The sequence below is a fragment of the Aplidium turbinatum genome, chromosome 11 (genome assembly GCF_918807975.1).
Source record: "Aplidium turbinatum chromosome 11, kaAplTurb1.1, whole genome shotgun sequence".
Classification (NCBI taxonomy): domain Eukaryota; kingdom Metazoa; phylum Chordata; class Ascidiacea; order Aplousobranchia; family Polyclinidae; genus Aplidium; species Aplidium turbinatum.
The window spans coordinates 21278851-21285968 of NC_137482.1; positions in this window are offsets into that span (position 1 = coordinate 21278851).

Sequence of the window (7118 nt, forward strand, 5' to 3'; positions counted from 1 at the left end):
TTCAAAGATGTTTTTAAGCCTGAACTCGGGTGCTTACGAGATTATGAACTAGACATAGATTTTAAGTCTGATGCTAAACCTGTTTTTCTCAAACCTAGGCCTGTACCTTTCGCGCTAAAGGAGGACTTAGTGCAAGCCTATGATTCGGGAATTGCACGTGGTGTATGGACACCAGTTCAGTTTTGCGATTGGGGCACACCGGTTGTTCCAGTCCGTAAGCCTTCAAACTCTTCAGAAGCGAAGGCCAAGTTACGCATATGTGGCGATTATTCAGTCACGGTGAACCCTTCCCTGGAGACCCATCGTCACCCGTTACCCTTACCAGAAGACTTAATGCAAAAGTTGGGTGGTGGGTATGGTTTCAGCAAGATAGACTTGGCTGATGCCTACAATCAGATTCGACTTGGTCCTGACAGTCGAAAACGACTCGCATTAAGCACTCACCGTGGCGTACTTTTACAAAATGTTTTACCTTTTGGCATATCTTCTGCTCCAGGTTATTTTCAGAAGATCATGGACGACCTTACAGCCGACCTTCCAGGGGTTGCAGTCTACCTAGACGACATTCTGGTCAGTGGCACTACTGCTGAGGAGCATCTCCAGAATCTTAGACGGCTCCTCGATCGACTTCACTCAAAAGGCCTGAGGTGTAGGAAAGACAAGTGTAAGTTTGCACAACCTCAGGTAGAGTATCTCGGACACATTTTGTCCAGGCAGGGCATCTCCAAAGGTCCCAAGGTAAACGCCGTACTGGAGATGTCTGCCCCCACTGACGTATCTTCTCTTCGTTCGTTTTTAGGTTCCTTACAATTTTACTCGAAGTTTCTACCGTTGAACGCTTCTACTGTAGCAGAACCACTATACCATCTCACGAAAAAGGACATTCCTTGGAGATGGGGAAAACTCTTTTGTTCAGCTGAAGCATTATCTTTCTACTGATGAAGTTCTTACACATTTCAATACGTCACTTCCGGTAGGTATCGCATGTGATGCTTCTAGTGTGGGCATCGGTGCTACTTTGTTTCACCGTTACCCAGATGGCACAGAACGGCCTATAGCAAACGTTTCAAAGATATTAACAGCTTCGCAGAGAAACTATAGTCAAATTCAGAAAGAGGCTTTGTCGATAATTTTTGCGCTGAAGAAATTCTATCAATATCTTTTTGGTAGATCATTCATTTTGGTCACAGATCATAAACCATTGCTTAGTCTTTTTGGCCCGACTAAATCGACACCTTCTTTGGCAGCAAATCGTTTGGCTCGTTGGGCACTCTTTTTGTCGCAATTTACATACACTATTGAGTACAGGAAGACGAAGGATCATCAAAACGCTGATGCTTTGAGTCGCTTACCAGCAGGAGGGGATAAAGTCTTCGATGAAGAGGAAAGTGCGGATGACATTGATATCGTCTGCGCTATCGATGCTTTGGATTTACAGGTCCAGACCCCAAATGCTGCCTCACTGCGTAAAGAATCTTCTAAAGATCCTATCATTTCCACGGTAATGCGTTTCATTCATGAAGGATGGCCGGCCAAGTCTTCTCCACAAGACCCGGTCGAACCGTTTCTTAAGTACGCAGACTCTCTTTCTACTTGTTACGGATGTCTACTTTACGGTTCCAGAGTGGTCATCCCGTCCAAACTTCGTCCTTCCGTCCTTCAATTGCTTCATGAAGGACATTTCGGCATTGAGAGAATGAAGCAGTTGGCAAGAACGTCCGTCTACTGGCCAAACATCGATCGAGACATCGCGGAACTTTGTCACAAGTGCAGTACCTGTGGCGAATATCAACCGCAATCTAAAACCCAGGTCCAATCATGGACGGTTCCAGAAGCACCGTGGAGTCGCTTACACATAGATCATGCGGTAGAATTCATGGGTTACCATTGGTTACTCAGCATTGATGCTTTTTCTAAATACCCTTGTATTCATGCTACTACTTCCTTATCTTCAACAGCTACTATCAACCTGCTAGAAGAAGATTTTGCTCATTTCGGCTATCCCCATACTGTAGTTACCGATAATGCTACTACTTTTAAATCCACAGAATTCCAAACTTTCTGTAAGGAGAGGGGTATGGTACACATCACGGGTGCCCCTTACCATCCAGAAACCAATGGAGCGGCGGAGCGCCTCGTACGTACGTTCAAGCAAGCACTTCGCAAATCTTCCCTGCCCCCGAAACAAGCAGTCTTGGAATTCCTACAGCAATATCGACGCACGCCAACTCCGAGTGGCTACTCTCCAAGCCAATTACTCAACAATCGTCAGATTCGAACCAAGATCGACACGCTTCTCCCCACATCGTCTCAAGTGGTACCCCGACAAAAACCTCACAACACGGACGCCTCCGAAGTTACAAAACGGCATTTCAAACCGGGAGATCCCTGTTACGCGCTATCATTCACTCCACGACGGAGCCAGGATCCTCGTTGGGTTCCAGCCGAGGTGATTAAGCGACAGGGTAGCCGAATCTTCCTGGTACGTCTGCTGCCACATGGTCCGACGTGGAGGCGCCATATGGACCAACTGCAACCTCGCTATGCATCATCGGAGGACCAGGAGCCGGGAGAAACTCCTGCACCAACAGTTGACTCCTCCGCTGTCTCCACCTCAGCCCGAACGAATTCGGACGACACACCGACTGTACCGGAATTCGGGCCACACAACCCACGAAGGTCGAGCCGTCGCCGCAGACCTCCGGCCCGTTTCGGACTTTGAGTTTTATTGTTTAATTCGGTGTCTTGTTCATATTTTTCTTTGTGTATAAAAATTATCGGGGAGGTGTTATAGTCGTCATTTTATTTACGTTGAATATATGTAACTCGTGACCAGCGTCACTACATAATCACCGTTCAGCGTTTTCTGGTACAGACGTTGGAATTGATTACCACCGCACTGCGCGTGTAATCAATTGAGCGTTCTGTACCACGTTCCTCAGTTGATTGTTTTGCGTTTCTTTCTTACTATATATTGCGTTGATTTTATACACGAGTCAGTAAGTAACAAGAGGTAAATGGTTTTCACACTTGGTTGGCTATCGCTACAATTATTATTATTGTTTATTTTATATTAAACGTCTGGAAATACAACACTTCTGACTCGTGCGAATAAAATAGAGTCAAATCCGGCTATTGTGGCTGTCCTGTCTGTCATCATTCCTTTTAAGAATGATATGTCTGCAGGATTTGATATAAGCTCCTCAACAAAACACCAACATACTGATTTCGCCTGAACCCGTAGTCATGCATTTGGTGTCCATTACTGTAATGCTATGGATAATTGGATGCACAAATTAAAGGCAACATTTTTGCAATTAACTTCATACGGTAATTGTTTGCTGTTTATCGATTCAATGTCCGAGAACATTGAATCGATATAAAAACGACAATATTGCCAGCCAATGTAAAGTAGCACTTCGTTAAAATAAACATCGGGAATTGCAAATACGGAATGGCCCGTTTCGGCTAGTCCGATTCGGCTGATCCGATTCGGCTATTACCCTTTTCGGCTACAGCCCGATTCGGCTAGTCCGATTTGGCTGATCCGATTCGGCTAGTTCCCTATTGGGCTACAGTCTTTAGCGGTTAGTTCCCTATTCGGCAATTTTTTGAAAATCCAACGATAATCCTTCTGTAATCCAACAAAATCCAACATCGTTTCTTTTGCATTCCGACAAATTTAGCGAAAAATGTTTGAATAATTAAATTTCTTTTACAGTTGAAATTATCGAAGCTTTAGATGAGTGGGGTTTTGACCTAACCATTGAGATCTTAAAACTAAAAAGCGAATTAAATTTATTTTTGAACTATTACTGTTTGCTCAGATGAAATTGACATGTATCATGCGTCGCCGTCTGCATGCAAACTTAGAATATATTAGAATCCTCAACTATTACAAAATTCTAAATCCAACGACGCTTTCTGTTTATTTACTGTAGAGAATTTTGTATTTTGATCTCGAAGCTTTAGATGAGTGGAGTTTAGACCTAACCACTGAGATCATAAATCATATTTATGACACCGGTTACATCCCTAGTGATATGGTACGTTCCATATTCATAACTTTACCAAAGAAAACCGGAGCAACAGAATGGTCACTCCACAGAACAATTAGCCTTGTGAATTACGTAACAAACAGCTTACTCCAAATCATGTTGATGCGATTGAGACCAAAACTACAATCGGAAATTTCAACAGCACAATTTTTATTTGTTCCAGACAAAGGGACCACAAAAGGAATTTTTACATTAAAAATGATAACAGAGAGATGTGTCCGATCTCCAGATCTTATCAACGCTTACAGTGAGATGATTTTGAGAGACATCGAACATATGAATGGAGTAAAGGTTGGGGTACAAAATGTAACAAGCTTGAGATACGCTGATGAATGATGATACAGTCCTGATAGCAGAATCTGCAAACGATCTACAGGACTTATTAAATTGTGCTGTCAATAACAGTACACGAATGGGTAAGAGTTAAATTCAAACACAGAATGTATGACCGTATCAAAAATGAAAACTTATCCAAATTGCAACCATACATTCAATGGTGTGTTGCACTCAATGGTGTGAAACAAGTTGATAAATTGAAATATCTTGGGTACACTATAACTTGCGATGGCAAAGTGACACTGAAATTAAAAAGAGAATCGCTATAGCAAAGGATACTTTCAGTAAAATGAGCGTAGTCTTCAGGAATCGCAACATGACAACAAAGACCAAAATTAAACTTTTGAAAGCATATGTAATATCAATTCTAACCTACGGATGTGAATGCTAGACAATAAGTAACGATATGATAATAAGAACAGTTAGAAGGCGCCAGATGCAATTTGTAGGTCATATTTACCGACAGGGAGATTTGGGATGGGAAAAAGAAGCAGTGGCCGTCAAAGATTAACTTATTTAAACAGATTGAATCAATGGGCCACAAACACAACAGTTAAAACGAACAATTTTATACGAATGGCAAATGACAGAAAAGATTGGAAGACCATGATCGCCAACGTCTGTATCAGATGAGACACATAATCATCATCAATCGTTTCTTTTGCATTCCGACAAAGAAAAATAAATTGAATTGAAATTTAGCGAAACATAAAAAGCGAATTGAATTTATTTTTGGACTATTAAATTAAAATGTTGCTCACATAAACTTGACATGTATCCTGCGTCACCGTCTGTATGCAAACTTAGAATATATTCGAATCCTCAACTATTACAAAATTCCAATCCCTAGTTTAACAAGTCAATACAATCAATACGGTACATAACAAGTAGGGTGGGTCGAAACGGACTTTTTCTCCGATTTCATTGCTACAAACTTTCTTTCTTGCGAATAATCATAAAACGACATTCCTGAAAGTTTGAGCTTGATCGAACATCGTCTTCATTTCTAAAAATGCTGATTCTTGCCAGTGTTCACTACCTGTGAAATAAGTAGGGCCAGTAAAAGTCATTAAAGTCATATTTTTTTGGTAATGCAGAAAGTTGTCAAACCGATAACAGTGAAACAACGACGTTTCTACGGTGTCTATTTAAGAAGTTATAAAGTCATAAAAAGTTATATTTTCTGTTTTAGATCATAAAATATGACTTCATTTTTACTTCAAAATACAAAGATTGAGCCGGAGTAACTTTGTAAATGCAGTTCAAACAGCTCCTGTAGACATTGAACTTTGATAATAATTTGTGGAAGGGAGGCAATGAGAGTTCTCACGCTGAGTCTCACTTAGCATTGGAAGCAACATTTTTATTACTTTCTGTAGCCTAGTAATAGCGCTTGCTGTTTGATGTTAATTTGCATTGTGACATCATCTTGACACATTATTTTGCAACACACAATCCAGTCTCTGAACATTATAAACACTTGCAGTAGGCCACTACGTCGCTAATAAGCTGAACCGTCGTAACTCCAAAAATGCAGTTTTGAGAAAATTGAATTTTAAAGTTCACGCTGTGTTTGCTGTACATTGTTTGATCTTTCTAAAAGTTCTCTAACGGAAAAACATGAAAACTATATATACATTGTCTTTCATGGAGCTTTGTTGTTGAAAAAAAGATAATTCTTTTTTGCAAAAATTGAACGTTAGAAAAATGAGTATGGACATACGATAGTTTAACAATAAAAAATTGTCGAAATGTAGTTACAATAAAACAGCAAAATTGTTATGCGAAATAGAAAGAAATATAAGTAAGCCTTGAATATCAACATGCAAAAAACAATTGAAAGAAAAATTACCTAAAAGAAAAGGGAGTGTTAACGTGAAACGTGTAAAATTACTTTCAGAGCAGAGTATTGTAAATCCCATTTTATTATTTTGCAAAACTATCGTAACTCCAATTTGCGATAGTTCATCATTCTGTATCATCAAAACTAAAGCAGATGGACTTACGATGCTTTAACAAAATAAACTGTAGTTTATAAAGATATCAAATCAACCAAAAACGCAATTTTGAAAAATTTGGACTTACGATAGTTCAGCTTAACGGCGACTAAGTCAACCAGTGCTGAGACCTCAAGAGTCAAGGGTACTTTTCGAGTACAGAGCTTTGACTCGTACTACTAAGTAGCTGGTTTGGTAGGTAGGCCTACACATAGGCGCCGACTTTTATTTTTGCACGGGGTGGCAGATAGCACAATATGGCAACCTATAAACTTTCAAACTGCATGTTTTTGTTTGATTTTTACTAAGCATTCGAAAATTGCATTTTTTTAATTTGAAAATAGATATTCATTTAGGGGGTGGAGCTAATTTTATTTCCGAGTATTTTATAGCTGTCATAATTTATAGCGATATTAAGCAGTTTAAAATTTTTCAAAAAAGATTTTTGGGAGAGGCAATGGAAAGATCGTATTTTATTGATTAATAAATCCCATTGTAAACCTAACAAATGTAACAATGACTTATGAAAAGTAACAAATAAAACGATCCCAACAACAAGGAAACAAATCGTAGCCACGTGTTGCGTAATCTTCACGTAGCTTGCTTGATGTTACGCAAGTATCATGCTTGTGACAAAAACAATCATTTTCTTCGCAATACTGTATTGGTTCACCTCTTGCTTTACGTTGACTTGAAGCGAAAACCAATAATCAAAAAAAGATTTAAA